Below are 14,700 nucleotides of genomic sequence, written 5' to 3'. Positions count from 1 at the left end.
ATTTGGTAATGATGCACCATGTCCAGTAAGAGGTAAAGGATCTATAACACTTCTTGACAATGCTAAATGTAATGATGTTTATTGGGTTGAAGGTTTGAAATACAATTTGTTGAGTGTAGCACAACTAAACAATACAAGATACCGAATAGAGTTTCAGAAAGGAATTGTCAAAGTTCATGACAAGCATGGAAAGTTAGTAGCTACCGGACACAAACAAAAGGTAACACATTTCACCTTGACTCAACTCGGAATAAGTGTCTATATGCAAAGATAGATGATACCTGGTTATGGCATAAAAGGTTTTGTCATGTAAATTTTGATAATCTAATCAAAATAAGCAAGAAGCACTGAGTAAGAGGTCTACTGAGTCTTGAGAAACCTGAGAATGCTATGTGCCGAGGATGCCAGATGGGTAAGATGACAAGATCAATCTTTACAAGTAAGTCCTACACTTCTAAGGGAATTTTAGATCTTGTGCATACTGATCTTTGTGGTCCTATGAAAGTTCAGAGTTATTATGGTGATAAGTATTTCATATTATTTGTGGATGATTACTCAAGGATGATGTCAGTAATGTTTATAAAAGAAAAATCAGAATCTTTTCAAATGTTTAAATGGTACAAGGCAAGAGTTCAAAATGAAATAGGAAGAAAACTAAAATGTCTTAGATCTGACAGAGGAGGAGAGTTCACTTCTAATGAGTTCAACTTATTCTGCAACAATCATGGTATTAAAAGACAAGTCTCTACAAAAAGAACTCCACAACAAAATGGAATTGCTGAGAGAAGAAACAGATCTATTGTGGATTGTGCTAGAACCCTAATGATTGAAAAGAAAGTACCACAAAAATTTTGGAGAGAAGCAATAAGCACTGTTGTTTACACCCTAAACTGAGTACAACTGAAGAAAGGAACTTTGAAGACACCATATGAAATTTGGTATGACAAGAAACCTAATGCAAGTTACTTTAAAATCTTTGGAAGTAGATGCTACGTTCACAAAAATGACAAAAATGGTAAGTTTGATCAGAAAAGTGAAGAAGGAACATTTCTTGGTTATTCTTCTAGAAGCAAAGCATTTAATTGTCTGATCAAATCATCTAAAAAAATAGTAGAAAGTGCAAATGTGAAAATTGATGAATTTGCAGAAAGAAATGATGAAGGTGACTTCAAAGAACCAGAAGATTATGAAGGATTTGTATATGTTCAACCGAGAAGTCCTACCGAGAAAACTACTGAAGGAAATGAAGAGAATATCCAGTTATCGAGTGATGAAGAAGATCATACAGAATATACCAAGCCTATCTTAGCCAAGTATGTCAGAAGGAATCATGCATCAAGTCAGATTATAGGCGATAAGAATGATCTAGTGATGACAAGGAACAAACTGAGACAGAACACATGTCTGATATCTGAATTTGAACCAAGGATAGTGAAAGAGGCATTTAACAGTGAAGATTGGATAAATGCTATGACAGAAGAAATTTATCAAATCAAGAAGAATGACACATGGACACTGATCCCAAGACAAGGACAAAAATGTAATCAATACAAAGTGGATTTTCAGAAACAAGCTGAATGAAAAAGGTGAGGTCATTCGAAATAAAGTAAGACTAGTTTGCAACTTGGTTATGCTCAAGAAGAAGGAATTTATTATGGTGAGACTTTTGCACCTATGGCAAGACTTGAAGGAGTAAGAACATTGTTGGCATATGTTGCTTACAAGAATTTCAAAGTATATCAAATGGATGTCAAATCTGCATTTCTGAATGGTATATTAGAAGAAGAAGTTTTTATTGAACAACCTGAAGGATTTGTTGAAGGAGAGAATAAAGATCAGGTATGTAAACTGAACAAATCTTTATATGGTCTAAAGAAAGCACCTAGAGCATGGTATGAGAGATTGCATTCTTATTTAATCAAGATTGGTTTTATAAGAACTAGTGAAAATAGTAATATGTACATGAAGAATGATGAAGACAATGGAATACTAATCTCAGCCATATTTGTTGATGATATTATCTTTTGTGGTAATGACTCCTTATGCAAGAACTTTGGAAATGAAATGAGCAAAGAATTTGAGATGTCATTAATCGGTGAGATAAAGTATTTTATAGGCTTACAGATATTGCAAATGAAAGATGAGATTTTCATTACTCAATCCAAGTACATAAAGGAAATCTTGAAGAAATTTGGAATGGAGGATTCAAAACCAGTAAGTACTCCTATGACTAGGAACTATAAACTATCAAAGAATGATGAATCTGCATCTGTTGATGAGACACTTTACCAATCTATGTTTGGAAAGTTGCAATATGTTGTTCATAGGAGGCCAGATATAGCACATGCAGTAGGTATAGTTGCAAGATTTTTTGCAGATCCCAAGGAAACACATATGATAGCAATCAAGAGAATTTTTAGATACTTGAAAGGCACTAAGGATTATGGCTTAGTATATCAGAAAGGAAATGACTTTGATTTAAAATTTTATACTGATGCTGATTGGGCAGGCAACATAGATGACAGGAAAAGCACAAGTGGTGGAGCTTTCTTTTTAGGAGAAAGACTAGTAAGTTGGCTTAGCAAAAAATAAGGATGTATTTCACAGTCAACAGCAGAAGCTGAATATGTTGTTGCAGCATTGAATTGTACCAATATAGAATGGATCAAAGAACTGTTGGAAGGCATAAATGAGAAAGTTACCAAGCCAATAACTATATTCTGTGATAATACTAGTGCCATTAACATTTCAAAGAATCATGTAATGCACTCTAAGACAAAGCACATCTCTATCAAATATCATTATCTTAGAGAAGAAGTTCAAGAGAAGAAAGTGGTGTTGGAGTATGTTAGCTCAAAGGAACAAATAGCAGATATCTTCACCAAGCCACTGCCAAGAGACACTTTTGAGTATCTCAAAAGTAAGTTAGGGGTCCTACCCCTATCATCTACTCACTAACCGAGTTCGGTGAAAGCATCAATTCGATGACTCTAAAGAATACCTTTTAAGAGTTGATGTCGATTTACACACTTTAGGAGGTTTTCTAAAGGTGTGTAGGAAATAAAAATAGGGAGCAGGAATTGAAGACAAAATGCTCTGACCAAGACTGAGTTGATACCGAACAGCAAAGGAATTACTTCACACAGGAAGAAAATATGTATTAGTTTTCTTTTAGCATTGTTGTCAAAGGGGGAGAAGACTAAAAGACTAATGACAGGGGGAGAGCATTTCAGCATCTCACAGCAATCTGAATTCGAATCATTTAGGTCAAATCAAATCAATTGGTTTTGCCATCAATGCCAAAAGGGGAGATTGTTGGCATTATAACAGACAACAGGAGATTGTTGGCATTTCAATAAGGATATTGAGAAGGTTGTTGATGATTATGGATATAACTGATTAAGGATGTTTACTATCTTAACAACATTATTTTGTCATTGATGTCAAAATTGATTTTCTGATTTAGTATGATGTTGCCATATCTTAAGAAGTATGTTTTGAAGAGAATTAAGATGTCGGTAAAAGACACAGAAAGAATGTGATGAATATGGGGAGGAATAAGTTATTCAATGGGCAACTATTACCGAGTTAGACAATGATAAGATCATGATGTTTAGATTGTTTTGATATCTACATATACTATTGTTTGTAAGGTTAATACTATACTATGTTACCGAGCAAAGAACCTAGTCGGTAAACCCTAAGGAACCTAGTCGGTAAACCCTAAGGTTGTCGCTATTGGTTAATGAAGGCATAATGTCTACCGAGTGAAGTTTAGTATTTACCGAGTTGCAACCGAGTAATAATAGAATGCATTGGATGAATACATGCGTTATTTAATGATGGAAGCTAATGAGCTAGATATGATTAAATGATTGATACAATGTGTATGAAGTTTGTTAAGGATCTATGGCAATGGAAGATTGGCAGGAAGATCTACAACTCAGATTGAACCGCAATACACTAGCACAAGTTCCAAGAAATGTATGCAAGTTCCAAGGCAAGGTAAAACATTTTCAGATCGAAGGATACATTGAACCTGGTCAAGATTGAAGATCTGATGGCTATGATTGATAATGGGAAATGTGATCAAAGAGATTAAGCAGTTAGCAAATTGTTTATAAATAAGGAACTGTTGATAAACAATGTATGTGGGAAAGTGTAAGCACAGCGATGCTACATAGTGATTACTGAGCTCAGAATCTTGAAGACCTGTTTGAATAACAGAGTAAGGAGCCCCACAGAGGGACAAGATAAGTCCTACTCATTACTGTTGTTTATTTGTAAGTGACAGAAAATCTCTTAACCGAGTGGACTTAACAGTCTTATTTGTAAATCCTCTAACAAGGTGACATTTTGATTGAGTGTTTGAAACCCTTTAACAAGGTCACCTCTAACAAGGTCAAGATCCTAACAGATCTGAGGGAAATCCCTTAACCGGGTCACATCTAGCAATGTGTTTGTAATCTTTAATAGGATTTGCTTTTAACCGAGCATACTCTAGAAGAGTATATTTCTTAGTGGGTCCTAAATCCCACAGTGGTTTTTCCCTATTTGGGTTTCCACGTTAAATCTGGTGTTATATGTTTTGTGGTGTTATCTGTTTATAAGTTTGCATGTTTTATAGTTTTTTTTTTGATAAGGTTACCAAGGTTGAATCTGTTGAATATATTGAAGATTAAGTTTATATGATTCACCCCCCCCCTCTCATCTTATTAACAAATTATTCCAACCGGTATTGTGTATTATTGAATGAATAGTCTTTAGACTATCGGTATTTTGCAGAAGATGGTTTACTAGTCAAAGATTGAATGAAGATCCCAAGAGGTATGAAGACCCCAAGAGGTTCAAGGATCTCAAGTGGTACGAAGGACCCAAGTGGTAGTTAACTTTTGATCGGAACACTACGATCTTCCAGTCTTCATTTTTGACAATCAGTAATCGGTATATTGTATTAACTGGTATATATCTGTGATGAGTTACCAACTGGTATTACTGTAATGTGTGATGAGTTATCATCCACCGACACTTTGGCGGTGTGTTTGTGTCATGTTACCAAATGTGTCTAGATGCACTGTACCTAGGAACTTGTAGTCTAATTCTATTGGACGGACATGAAATCAGATTCCTTTATAAGGACATCATGTCTAGGGTTTGCATGTATGAGATGTAGAATAGAAAAGGTTATGTGTGATCATAGAAGAGATGATTAGGTTTGTTTGAAGAGATAGAGTGTGGAAATATTGAAGACTGAAGTAATGCTAAAATGCATTAACAATGAGTTGTCAAGGATCTAATTAAGCATAATGTGCTAGCATCTAGATAATTCACTTTTTGATTATTAATATCTTTGACTGGTCTGAAACCCTTAACCGGGTAGGCCCGACAAAGCCTTTGTAAATCCTCTAACAAGGTGGTTCACAACTGTGGATCTGAAATCTTTTAACAAGGTAGGAGGACTTATCTCCTAACATAGATCTAGATTCCTAACAAGATCTGTCATGGTGAAGAACATTGTATGACCTTAACCGATCTGGTTACTATTCTACAGATAGTTACTTGTGAGTTTCTTCTCACTGTGGTTTTTCCCATTTGGGTTTCCACATCAAATATCTTGTGCTATGGTGATTGTTCTTTTGTGGGTGAATGCTTTGTTTTCTATTTGGTTTGCACTTATCTTAACTTGTTTATTAGTGAATCTGTTGCACAGGTTATCTGCTAAATAGTTTAAAAGATTGATTACAGTATTTTTTGGTATACTAATTCACCCCCCCCCCCCCCCCCCCTCTTAGTATTCATAAATGCCTATGATATGCACAATACTTACTCAAAATTTCACATCCCTGTGTGGTCTTTTTTAGGCAATATGATAAGATTATGCTCAAGAAGCTCTTTCAAAGTCGACTCAATAGATTGCCCCAAAAGTGTAAACTATCTATCTTTTTGTCTTGGTGAAGATGCCTTGTGATCTTGTATGAGATTTGGCTTTTGATTTCCAATTAATTTATGTTCTAACTTATGTAATTGTTTTAGCATTTCTTGAAGTCTGGTTTTCTTGATATCATGAAATTTTATCTCAAGAGGGATCATTGAATCTTTTCGTTGAGCTTGAATGTCATATATTTCTTGCTTAAGATTTTGAATTTGTTGAGCCAAGGTAGCCATGGGCTTCTTACTTTTGTCAGAATTTTTAGAAGAGCTTCTGGTTTGAATAGGCATTTAGAACTGACAGGACCGAGAGCTAGATGTGTTGTAGAAGTCAAGATCAAATTGGAGCTAGTTGTTTGTTTAACGTATTGATTGAGAGAAGAAACTAAGATTTAGTCTAGTTTCATAAAAGATCTATCTTGTGTAAGACATTTATCTAAGTTGATTTGAGAGAAGTGACTAAGACTCAGTCTGGTTTCAGGAACGATCTATCCTTTATAAGATGTTATCTAAGTGACTTAAGTTTGATAAGTAGCTGATTGAACTAGCTGAAAGATTATCAACAAATCATGCAACACAAATGGCAGAGGTACACTGTTTTGATCTGTTTATGCTCAGGATGACGATAACCAATTTTATTCTCGTTGTAGACTATTTTAGGCAAGTTTGACTATTATGGACTGACAAAATTAGAGATTCGTACAATAGGTTTTACAGGACCAGATGACAGTATGCTAGCTTTAGGACAATGACAATAGGGTTTCGTACGAGTTGCTACCTAGTATCGTATGACAAGTGGGTATGTCTGGAACGACAGACTTATTAGTGAAAAGGTTTATCGTATGACACAGGATTCAAGATGAAACGACAATTCTCAGAACCGGATGACAGACAATCAAGACTCGTACGACATAGGATGAAGGCTCAAATGAAAAACTGTTAGGACTGATGGAATTTCGTATGATGCAAAATATGAAACAAGATGATAAATCAGAAGACTCATACGACTGTTTACTGGACAAAGGCAAAATTCTAAGTTTTCAATGACTGAGTATGACCAGATTTGAGATAGACTGAGTTTTGATCACTGAATGATGATGACTAGTTTAGAGATGGACTGAATTTTTGATAGCTAAGCTAGATTTAGTTTGTGACACAGACAGAGTTTTGACTAGGATAGACTAGTTTTGATAGAGTTTCGACTAGGATAGACTTGTTTTGGACAGAGTTTCGACTAGGATAGAGTTTTTGATCACTAAGTTGTTTCTTGTTTTCTCCATTTTTGGTATTCCAGTTTTAGTTTTAGGGATCAAAACATAGAAAACATGTAATATGAATAATAACTCCAATCACAGCATGCAAACCCTACAAAAATTGGTGAGAGAATAAAATATTTGCTTGTAGACTTGGGTACACACCCACTAGCTAATCAGAATATGGTTGCTGAGTCTCACGCAATGGATTCTCAACACCGTATTAGCTGACTCCAAATGTTGATGGGGGCACGAAATGACAAGTATCTTGGGAGAGTTACTATCTCTCTTGCACAAAGATTATCCCCCCTTTCGGAGGTGAACCAGGTAGCTTCTAATTTTAATTGGAACTAGTAAGGGATCCGTTTAGCGCATCGAGGTATAAACTCAATTAAGAGGTCTCCCAACCTTGAAAACCAAGGTTTAATATACGCGAGGGTACAAAGGAGAGCTATTCCTGAGCATTTTCATTGACTTGATTTTCATCAAATCATGTTTATTTTATACTCGGTTGAAGTACTTGGCATTTAGTCATTCCCACCTGGGTCGTTCCCCTCTCATTGGTCATAATGGCTATAGAGTTATTAGCTCCTCGGGAGGGAAAGCCCGCTAAAGATATATAAATCTCAAACTTAAAGAAAATGCCTCAAGGGTCTGGATTTCTGATTGTCTATATAGACAAGAGCATACTCTCCTATCTCTCAGAATTTTCTTTAAACATGAAATACAAATTTGTTCTTTAACCAGATAGCAAGTTAGGTGCCTAAAAAAAATGAATTTAATGAATACACAATGTTTGCTCGAATCTCCTCAGGCAACTTGCAAAGACAACGAATCAATAGTCATATTGTCTTTGTGCGACAAGCATAGAATTTGACAAGCCAGGGTCAACATCAGTGTAATCAAAATTGAACAGAAAACCTGAAGAATGAAACTTGCTTTTTTTAACCCAACAGAATACAGAATCGTATGACAATTCTCACCTAGTCGTACGATAAACCGTACCAGATTGTACGATACATGCAGTTTGTCATTCTGGAATATAGGAAATGTCATATGATATTACGCAACAATTGTACGGATAAAAAATCTAACAAGTCAAAAATCTAAAAAAATAAAAATAAATAGTTAGTCTTGGAGGCCGAAAAAAAGTAGTCTTCTGCCCCACGGTGGGTGCCAGAGATGTGTGTGTGAAAAAGTGAAATAAGTCTGATAGCTGCAAGACACAACACTTCTTTTAAGTCATTACATGTATGGTTAGACATATATAAGAATGAATATGAAAACCATAACAAATCAACTAATTTCCTTCTAAAAGATGCGAGTATAAGATTGCTCTCAGATTTGTATAAGCAATACCAGTGACTAGACTACACCAAAACGAAGGATTTAATCTATATGAGTATGATATTAAGCTAAATGGATACAAGATGGATGAATAATAAGCTATATGGATGAAAGATTCAAGCAATAATGAATTCAAGCAATCATGGATTCAAGTAATCATGTATTCATGCAATCACGAATAAACTAGATATGCAAAAAAAAGCTAAACTAAGATGCAATAATCTCAAAAAGAAAGTACAATGTATTCAATGACTCCAGAGCAAAAAGTGAATAATAATAAATCTCCAAGGTGTTTTGAATGAGATCCGAAGGCTGAATTTATAGAGATTCACAAGAGAGATGAAGAAAAAGCACAATTTACGATTAATTGAAATAATTGAGAAATCAGATTCAGTTAACCTTGAGATATATTCGAATTATAATTTAATTGGAATGCATGTAGAAAAGAAGTTTGAGTTTGCATTGGAAATAAGATTTAATTAATTCCATGCACTTATGATAAAAATAGGTAATTCTTTGATTTATTCAAGAAAAGAGTCTTTTCAATGCAACTGAACTTCTTTTTCTCAAAAGCTTTGAGTTCCAATTTTAGAGAATGATTAAATTCAATTAATTGCTTTTCTAATTTCAAGTTTGATTTCTCTCTCAATTCAATTATTTTATTTTATTTTCAATTTAACTCTTGCTTTGTGATTAATTCCTCTTTTGTGATAAATTAATTCCTTTTTTTTGCATGATTAAATGGCAAATTTATTAATTAATTAAATATACAATGATATTTTAAATTAAATAGGATAATTGATCAAAATGATATTCTTGGAATGATTCAATTAATTAAGTAAATATTTAATTAATATAGAATTTATTGATTTGCCATGTGACATTTGATGATTAAAGAATTAATTATGTGCTCAAGATTGATTTAATTGCCTTTGGTTAGGACCTTGGTGATGTTGTCGAGATTAGGGGCCCATGGTTTAGATGACCATTTTTAGGGTATTACAATTGTCTTATCAATTGTCAAGAATGCACATTGATGACACATTGCTTTTTGATAAAAGCAAAAGAGGGATTATCTATGTGTTAAACTCATCAATCGCTCCTAATGTGACTAGTAATGATGGTAATACCTTGATCAGAGAAAAAATTCAATACATGAACGAGTGAGATTTAACAAAATTAAATTCAAAAGGTGTTCTGAATTAAATACAAAGAATGTTGTATTCAGATTAAAACATAAAAGAAAGGATAGAGTCATTGCAGAAGAGCAAAAATTTACAATTGATCCAGAGGTGAATTGCGACTTGGAGATATTATGAAAGGAACACACAGTTGGAAACAAGTAAGCTGCTATATTGCTTTTTCTTTGTGAATTCATGGAGTCTTCTTCATCTAACCCAGCTAAGAGTAGGAAGCCCAAGAATCCCCCACCTACTGATACTAGTGACGTAGATAAAAGAAAAAGAGAAAAAAGGAAGGGAGAGCGTTGAACCAAGACTTGTTGAACCAATTCCCCATGTCTAGCATGAAATACCATAGAGTGAAGTCTGAAGAGGATGGCCTAGAGGATAATTAGGAATTTCTAGGAGATATCTGGACCGAGATCAAAGGATATGATTTATTCATGTTTCATTAGAAGAGGAGAATGAGCCCTAAGCCTGTCAGTAATCCATGGAGGTTGAATATAGGGAGACTAGTAGTTCCAAATGTATTTATTAAAACCTGAACTGATAAAATCTCTCATAGATAGATATGATCCTAAAATAAAGACATTTTATGACAAAGACAACAAGCCATTAGTCCCAATCAAGAAGGACTTCATTGAGATATTATTCAATTTGGATTTCGGAAACAAAGCATAGATTGATGTGGAAAAATTAAAGAAAGAGTATGTTGCCCTAGAAATTACATACATAAACTAGAGGTTGCCTTATCATAGAAGGAGGGAAGTAGGGGAAAAACCAGCAGTATTCAGAAGTAAAGAATTAGCTCTGTTTGATGTGAATCTTTTTAGAACACACATCAAATACACCTATACAAGTCTTGCAAATTGAGGCACCTCCCCTAATGGACATTGCATTGATGGTTTTGGCTCTAGATATCTAATCAAAGGATCCCAAAGAGTTTGATTATGCAACCTATATTGCAAATTAGATAAATCACTATTTGGAGAAGATCAAAGGGGATTCTAGATAGATAGTGATCCCTTAATATTATTTGTTAATGCATATGTTGTTATTTTTTGGGGATATGAATTCAATGTGAGGTAGGGATTTTCCAGGAAATGTGTTTGATAAGCATGGCGAGAAGAAGCCTGTTCAAATATGGTTGTCCATATGGGATTCAAGGTATGCAAATTGTCAGTATAACTATTTTGAGGACAAGTTTGTAAAGCCTATGACATGTCTACTGGGATATGATAAGAAATTCTCCTTATCACCTGAAATTAAGAAATTTCTTAGACTGTTGCAATTCAATAAAGAGCTAGGAATTGATCATAACTGGGGAGACTGGTTCTTACATCAAAACCATACTTTGATTAGAGTTTATGTATTTTAAGGGATCCCTAATATCCTTCCTATGATTGTCCCTGATCGGTTGGCCTATTTGGAAATCGTCAAACAAATGAATGGATCAGCACAAGTCCATATAAGGGAAAGTAGGAAATAGTCTTTCTTACCTAGATATTTATCCCTTGGAGATTTTTTTATTAGAAGCACAACAAGCTATGAACTCCTTGAAGAAAAGATAAGATATTATCAATTGTCCCATGGTGCACCAAGAGAAAATTTTTACCCTGAGGGGTATATTCAGAAATCTCGAAATTCACAAGGATTAAAAAAAATAGAGCATATCCCATTGGTGAATGAAGACATCATCAGATACTTGGAGAGGGAGAAATCAGTCAAAAGAAAGGATTTGTACAATAAGGTTGCCAATGCCTACACTTGGAAGATGCAACAACAGAAAATAAACTTGCATAATATAGAAAGCATAGTGAATCCAGTAGATAAGAAAATGGTATTAATTCAACATGCAGAGGAAATCCTTGGTGATGTTCCTAGGGAGATAGTGGAGGCATAACTTGAGGCACCAACTGAGGAACCCCCACTTGAACACATGTCCCCTGACTCTAGAGAATAGGAGAGGCATGATAATATGCCTATAGAGCCTTCTAAGGGGGGTGATGAAAATATTGTTGAGGAGGACTCTGAGGAGAAAGCAATTGTAGACGAGAGAATAGATGACTGTGCAACCTTCATATCAAACAATGATTTTATCCAGATTGAAGAGTTTTGGTCATTCTTGTACAAACACAAAGGCAAGGAATTGCAGGAGAAGAGAAAAAATGTAGACAACAATGCACTCTTGGATGAATTAAAAATCATAATCGAGGAGGAGATAAAGATGATGACCCTAGCAAGAGGGAGACAACTGTTGAAGGATTCAGGTGCTATCATATACCAAGGGTGGAACATGAAGGAGACATTGATTTTTGACACCTTTGCAAAAGCAGTAGGGAGAGAGCAAATGAGATTGCCAGATAACATAGAATCAGTCTACACTGGGTCAGGGTATGATCCTGGACAGATGGCCTTACTGCAGTGGGCAATTTATCCTAGGGATAAAAGACCTCTCATTCTACACCCAGATGAAATGTATGCTACTCTTTCAGTGCAACCAGTAGGCAAGAATGATCCCATGGAAACAACCATGTTAAACTTGAATGTGGCTAGACTCAACATTGACCAAATGAATTATGTCAAGCGGTCGATGGAACACTTTAAGTATATGTACCATAAGGAATGAGAAAAATGTGAGAAAGGGAAGGAAACAACCCTGCAACTACAGAAGGAATCAACCCCTAAGAGAGTAGTTGATCTTGATGAAGAACATAGAATCGTTCTAGCCTCATAGGATGCAATCTACTGGAAGTAAAAAGTAGAGAATTATAAAAAACAATTGAAAAAGGTGGAGGCACACAAAGAGACATATGTACACTCATTAGTGACAGGGGTGATCAAGCACAAAATTAACACTATGGATGCACAAATCGTCCCATTCGGGTCTACCTATAAGCAAACCTTCTCAAGAATTGATCACCATATGAGTTTGAAAGAAAAATTAATGAATCAGGATGGAGTGGAACCAGACATTTTGAGAAAACATGAAGAATTTTAGCAGTTGTTGAAGAGAGATGTTGATACACTTGAAGATGTAGAGGGGCTTCCAAACTTGATGAGTGAAGGAGAAATATTAACCCTAGAGAAATTTAAGAAGGAGATGGGAGGTAATCTGGAGCATACGATTTCTAAGATAAAGGAGGACAAAGATTTGGCACAACAAGTCTCGAGAATAATTGATACTTTGTATGCACAGGAGTACGCAATGAAGAGATTGATCATTAAGTGTGGCACTCACCAAGATCCAGCCTATGTTGAACACATAGGAAAAGTTAATCTTGTCCTTAGAGATAATTAATTTTAGTTTACTATATGGTTATTTTTGTAAAGAACATGACCGTTGGTCAAGAATCTTGATTGTTTGAGATTTCCACTATATAAAGGAAATTGTTTTGTAACATGAGGATATCTTTTAGAAAGAGTACTTGAACTATTATGCAAGCAATGACATATCCAATATTTCAAGCATTCGATAAACAATTTTTTCAATTAATGATCAGTTTCCTATTTTCTCTTGAGTATACAGATAAGAGTTTTAATCAATCCATTCCTTTTTGATTTATATTTCTAGTAAATATAAACTACTTAGAATCTTTATGCATGAGATATTATTTGATAAAATATTCAATTTGAGCATCAGAAGTATGTGAGAGTTTTTCCATATATATATTGTTTCGTTGGTCTCTTCCAGTAGGAAATAAATTCAATAGAACTAGTTGAGATACTAGTCAAATAATTGATGGCATTTAAGGTCAGGTTAGTTGAAAGGGTTATCCTAGTGGTAATCATAAAAATTGTCTCACAAAGGTTATATGTTAGGGTTGAGAAAAGCATAGACTGACACCATATTTCAGGGTTATCTCCTTTTTAAGTTACAATATTAGAAAAATGTTTCAGACAAGCATTGACACCAAGAATCTAAGACTGAGGTAGGCATATTGGAAATATTGTAGTAGTAGCAGTCTATATGACTCTAAGTACCAAGATATTGCAACATGCATCTCAATACAAGGTATATTCAGACTCTAACAGTAAAAAAAAAAACAATTACTAAAAGACAAAAGAAAAGTAAAGGTTTCATAGCATTGACCTCAAGTTCAGCACAACTACTACTATGAATATCATTCACATACTCCTTGAATTCATCATCATCACTATCAATATCGGCAGCTCTATTGGCATCAAGGTGTTTTTGATTTTGTGTTTCTTTGATTAAATTTCTCTGCATGTAGTTTAACCATCAAGCAACAAAAATTATCCATATGAGGAGTAATTCATTTAAAAAATAGTCAACAAAAGACAAAATTTCATAGATTCATTGTTATATATATGATCAAAATACATTTGCATACATATTCAAAATACAATATAAAGATGATATAGGTGAGAATCAAAATATTGAGGGATAGACTCTTACCTGATCTGAATCCATGGAATTATGGCCATTCCATGCATAAACTATAGGCTTAATAGAGGCAACCAACTACAAAAATATCTCAGTGAGACTTTGTAAGCAACTCATTATATCTTGTAACCCTTCATTTGAGTTGACATGATTTTGTGAGCCTCTTACTGGGTGTTCAACAAATGGTTGTGAAATCTTTGTGGATGAACTAGATCTGAACCCTATACTACTCTTAGATTTAGTAGGATCTAGTGTTGCCATATAATTGACAATATCTTCTACACCTGCTTCTCTATTATTGTTTTCCACCTAAAATACAATGTCAATTTTAACATATAGTCAGTCCAAAAAAAAACAAATTAAATAACACAATGTAGATTGAACCAAAAATCCATACACTTACTCCTAATTTGTCCATTTTGTCTTAAAACCCGCCTCAGTCAAATGACATATATTCAACCCTCACATTATCTCTTTCTCTCTTGCCTTTGTGACTCTTTGTAAAATATTCTTCAGAACGCATTCTTTCTTTCAACGCCTCCCACTATTTTGGAGATAGAGTGGAGTTAGACCTCTCTTTTCC

Source organism: Cryptomeria japonica, chromosome 10 (assembly GCF_030272615.1).
Source record: "Cryptomeria japonica chromosome 10, Sugi_1.0, whole genome shotgun sequence".
NCBI classification, from domain to species: Eukaryota; Viridiplantae; Streptophyta; class Pinopsida; order Cupressales; family Cupressaceae; genus Cryptomeria; species Cryptomeria japonica.
This window is presented reverse-complemented; position numbering follows the sequence as displayed.